Source organism: Erinaceus europaeus, chromosome 4, assembly GCF_950295315.1.
Source record: "Erinaceus europaeus chromosome 4, mEriEur2.1, whole genome shotgun sequence".
Classification (NCBI taxonomy): domain Eukaryota; kingdom Metazoa; phylum Chordata; class Mammalia; order Eulipotyphla; family Erinaceidae; genus Erinaceus; species Erinaceus europaeus.
This window is the reverse complement of record NC_080165.1, coordinates 118,975,034-118,980,564: the sequence shown is the minus strand read 5'-3', so window position 1 is coordinate 118,980,564 and position 5,531 is coordinate 118,975,034. Positions and strand designations below refer to the sequence as shown.

Sequence of the window (5,531 nt, the reverse complement as noted above, 5' to 3'; positions counted from 1 at the left end):
TCTAGAGAAGAGTGCAGTCCTGCTGACATCTTAATTCTGAATTCTACTGTCCTGGCCTCCAGACCTGCAAGGAAATAATAATATTTCTCTCATTTCTAGGTACAAAACATGCCATAATGTGTTAGAATATTGATGGGAAACGAATAAGATTTATATAGATTTGAGAAGAGAAAATCTGGGTAGGGGACAGCATGGTGGTTATGCAAATGGTTTCCGCCCCTGAGGCTCTGAGCTTCCAGGTTCAATTTCCAGCATCACCATGAACTAGAATTGAGCAGTCTTCCGGTAAAAAGAATAGATAAATAAATAAACATGGGGGTATGTCATTTTCCTTCTCAGCGAACTCAGTAAGCAGGAAGACAATCTGTAATGACTGCTTAGGAAGCCTAACAACTTAAAGAGTTTATATAGTAAACTACAAACATCAAGTAAAGGTAATGAGAAATATCACCCACAGATCAACAACCAAATGAAATGATTAAAAAAAGAGAGAGAGACTGAAAGGGAAAACACAAAGTAAAATTAGAACTGGTCATGGAATATTGCACCAATGCAAAGGACTCCAGGAGCAAGGGGATGGAGAGAATTAAAAAATATTAGGTGGGAGTCCATTGGTAGCGCAGCGGGTTAAGCGCACGTGGCGCAAAGCACAAGGACCCGCTGTAAGGATGCTGGTTAGAGTCCCGGCTCCCCACCTGCAGGGGAGTTGCTTCACAGGAGGTGAAGCAGGTCTGCAGGTGTCTTTCTCTCCCCCTCTCTGTCTTCCCTTTTTCTCTCTATTTCTCTCTGTCCTATCCAACAACTATGACATCAATAACAATAATAACTACAACAATAAAAAAAGAAACAAGGGCAACAAAAGGGAATAAATAAATAAATATATTTTTTTAAATGTTAGGTAATCTTTACACTATACTGGATTTATATCGAATCCTGGAAAAACAAGTAGAAATCTCAGGTTGAATTTAAAGTTATTGCACACAAGAAGGAAGGAATACGTGGGAGCACTAAAAATTAGTTACACAAAACGGTGTAAATTGCTTCCTAACGCAGCTGAGATTATGGTTATTGAGGTTTTTATCTGCTATTAAGATGTCTTTTTTTTTTAACCTTACGTTGTAATAATAGCTGAAAATCTGAAATGACAGTGAGGCTGCAATACTTTTGACACCTTTTCTTCACTTTGATAACTTTGATTCAACTGTCTGAACACTTTAAATATTTTAAATTTAAATTCACTAATGTATTTTGATTCACTCCCTTATGTCAGTTATATCTTCATATATTGCTTTATAAATAATTTGTATTGAGGTAACAGCAATTTTCACTTCCCTTCAACTTTTGCACTATCATGTCACATTGCTGGCTTTGTCTTGTATAATCTTGTCTAGACATTTTGGTCTATGAATGACAATGTCATTTTTTTTTTACTGGTCAGTTTTATATTTTACTATGGAGACTATACAATATCAAACAACTTTAAACAGAAGGAATAAAATGTGCTTCCTCTTCTGGTTCTCACCTTAGACTGCTGGGACTCCACTTTAGATGGCACTGGGTGTGGAGTTTTGGCTGTGTTGTCATGGGGTTTTCATCATTAACTTCTTAGCCAGTTTTAGCGGGTAGGGATAGTGAAGGCACCTAATAAATAAGAAGCCACACATATCTCATTAACTTTGACAGCAAGGAGTATCTCAGATAACAGAACTGGGTAACAGGAAATGTTTAGTCTATTACATAGAGAGAACATGTAGGGACAAAAGCAAATCTGCAGCAGATTTACTTAAATGTGGACTGTTACTGGACTTAGAAAAATATTTCTTTTTTAAAATTTCTTTATCGGGGAATTAATGTTTTACATTCAACAGTAAATACAATAGTTTGTACATGCATAACATTTCCCAGTTTTCCATATAACAATACAACTCCCACTATGTCCTCTGTCATCCTTTTTGGACCTGTATCCCCCCCACCCCCAGAGTCTTTTACTTTGGTGCAATACACCAATAGAAAAATACCTCTGATTAAATTCTAAAAGTGAAAGTAAAATATAAATGATGTGGTTCATATTTACTTGAGCATTTAACTTGAACGAGATTATTTCATGGATTTACAGATTAAAATTTTTTAGGGAATTGATATAACATGGAAGCGAAACTGTTGACTAAAACAGATATTCAAAAAGTATGTTTTCCTCTTCTTTCAGGAAATGTAAAAATACCCTATTGTCTGTGACTGATAAAAGTGCAGAAGTTCTCTGCAATTTTTTTATACCCTATTGACAATAGCATCATGAGCAGCAACTCCTCCCTGCCTACAGACCTGCAGCTCTGATATAAGAATGTGAATGGATCCTGTGTGAAAACTTCCTACTCTCCTGCACCCAGGGTGATTCTGTATGCTGTGTTTGGATTGGGAGCTGTGCTGGCTACGCTTGGGAACCTTCTGGTGATGATCTCCATCCTTCATTTCAAGCAGCTGTATTCTCCAACCAATTTTCTCATCGCCTCTCTGGCCTGTGCTGACTTTCTGGTGGGTGTGACTGTGATGCCCTTCAGCATGGTGAGGGCTGTGGAGAGATGCTGGTACTTTGGACAAAGTTTCTGTACTTTTCATACTTGCTGTGATGTTGCATTTTGTTTCTCTTCTCTCTTCCACTTGTGCTTCATCTCCATTGACAGATACATTGCTGTTACGGACCCTCTGCTATATCCCACCAAGTTCACGGTGTCTGTGTCAGGGATATGCATTGGGGTCTCCTGGGTTCTAGCTATTGGGTACAGTGGTGCGGTGTTCTACACAGGTGTCTATGATGATGGGTTAGAAGAATTAGTGAGTGCTCTCACCTGTGTAGGTGGTTGTCAGCCTGTTGTAAATCAACTCTGGATTGTGATAGATTCAGTTTTATTTTTCACACCCACCTTTGTTATGATGATTCTGTATAGTAATATTTTTCTTGTAGCTAGAAAGCAGGCTAAGAAGATGGAAACTGTTAGTAGCAAAGCAGAAGCATTATCAGGAACACATAAAGCCAGGGTGACTAAAAGAGAAAGAAAAGCAGCAAAGACCCTAGGTATCACAGTGGTGGCATTTTTGATCTCATGGTTACCATATATAACTGACTCATTTGTTGATTCCTTTTTGGGTTTTATAGCACCTCCCTATGTGTATGAGATACTTTACTGGTTTTGTTATTACAACTCTGCTCTAAATCCTTTGATTTATGCTTTATTTTACCCGTGGTTTAGGAGATCAATAAAACTTATTATAACTGGTCAAATATTAAAAGATAGTTCATCAGCCATCAATTTATTTTCTAAAAATACCTGAATTTAAAATGTAGAACTCATCAACATCTTCGGAATTTTCCAATAACCGTGACTTGAAAATACACTGCTTAAAATAGATACATGCATTTACTTGGCAGGAAAAATGAAACCTTAAATTTACTGGCATAACCTGTATGCTGTTGAAGTGACCATTTAGAAACCTTTGATAGAGATGCCTTTACTAAATGACTTACTTAAATACTGAGAGTTTCCATTTATGCTCTAGATTCCTTCTCGCTTTGTAGTTGTTAATCATGTTCCCTTTTCCAGTTTTCCCTTTCAGTTTTTATCATTCTTTCACTTTCAAAGGTTTCTTTGTTCCATGTTACTTGAGAAGTCTTTTATTCCATGTGTTTCTCTGGATATGGTTGTCTTTGCTTTAACTTTGAGTATTTAATTTTTTGTCTGTTTATGTCTTATGAAAGGTCTTTTTGCTTATTCGTTAACCATGTCAGGCTCAGCTTTGTCTCATATTTTATATTTTTAGGTTTATTTTGTTAATGTGAGAATCACCACGAACATATAGAACAATTTCTGCAATAGTGATTGTCCTTTTATGTAGTTATTTTTACCACTTATCCCATAAGATTTGATGTTTCAATCTCCATTTACAATGCAAGGTAACTGTCTGTCTTTTCTTTTTTTTTCAATATAGACACTAACTAGTGTTTTATATATTATTGATAAGTTAATAAACTATCAAATATCCTGAAAAGAAAATTATTTAGTTAAGAAAAATGGTGAATATTTTGGTGGTAAAATACCTCACTTGGATATTTTTGCCACATGTGTGGTCCAGGTTTGAGCCTAGCCTCCACCACTTTGGAGGAAGCTTTGGTTTCTAGTCTCCCTGACTTTTGTCTCTCTCTCTCTCTTTCTTTCTCTTTCTCTCTTTTTCTTTCTTTTTTTTTTTTTTGCCTCCAGGGTTATCGCTGAGACTATGAATCCACTGCTCTTGGAGGCATTTTTCCCTTCTGTTGCCCTTGTTGTTTATCACTGTTGTTATTATTGCTGTTGTTATTAATATCATTGTTGTTGGATAGGACAGAGAGAAATGGAGAGTGGAGGGGAAGAGAAAAAATGGCCTCCAGGAGCAGTAGATTCATGATGCAGACACTGAACTCCAGCAATAACCCTGGAGGCAGAATAAATAAAAAAGTAAGCAAGTAAATAAATAAATAAATAAATGTAGAGGTTTTATATAAAACACTAAGGCAGAAGCAAATGCCCTATTAGACCTATGAATATCGATTTTATAGGAAATACAATATATTGTAGTTTTACAAATCTATTGAGATGACAAAATTTCAAATAATAATGCTAATATTAATGTGGTATGGTGATGAATAAATGCTAAAAGGATCAGTAATCTCAATCAAACTGAAATGAGGGCAATTGCGCTACAGTCACGAGCTGAGGACACTTATAAGACACTTGAGGAGAATATAATTTAGTTTCTTCTTTCTGAAGGGAATTAAAATATTTTAAAATTTATATTTATTAATTTATTTATTCTCTTTTGTTGCCCTTATTTTTTTTATTGTTGTAGTTATTATTGGTGTTGTCGTTGTTGGATAGGACTGAGAGAAATGGAGAGAGGAGGGCAAGATGGAGAGGAGGAGAGAAAGACAGACGCCTGCAGACCTGCTTCACCGCTTGTAAAGCGACTCCCCTGCAGGTGGGGAGCTGGGGGCTCGAACCAGGATCCTTACTCTGGTCCTTGTGCTTTGTGCTACCTTCGCTTAACCTGCTGTTCTACCGCCTAACTCCCAGAATTAATTTTTTTTTTTATAAAATTTTGAGACAAATGTGTGATGACTTCATTCTATTTCCTGTAAATAATCTTAAGATAAGAATGCAAACAGGATACTTGTTGCATACTATTAAATGGAAACTACTTAGATCAAAATAGGAAATTAACTAAATTATATATTTTTTTACTTTTTAAAAATGTATTTATTATTTATTGGGGGATTAATGGTTTACAGTTTTATATTCTGCTTACATAATACAATGTTAAGAAGTCACTAAAAACAGTGAGATATTCTATATAAGTTGCATGGAAGGACAAAATGTTTTTCTTTTAATTTAAGATTGAACTAAAATTTTCTGGTACTGATTTACAGAACAGTATAGGTAAATTGTTTCCTCCTTATATACATAGACATATGTATGTGTAAATAAATATATATACATATATAT

General features: G+C 35.5%; 1 pseudogene; it reads left to right on the top strand.

Annotated features, from left to right (window-relative positions):
• The first annotated feature begins 2,277 nt into the window (after positions 1 to 2,277).
• LOC103124648 (trace amine-associated receptor 6-like) lies at positions 2,278 to 3,330 on the top strand (annotated as a pseudogene).
• Positions 3,331 to 5,531: the final 2,201 nt, after the last annotated feature.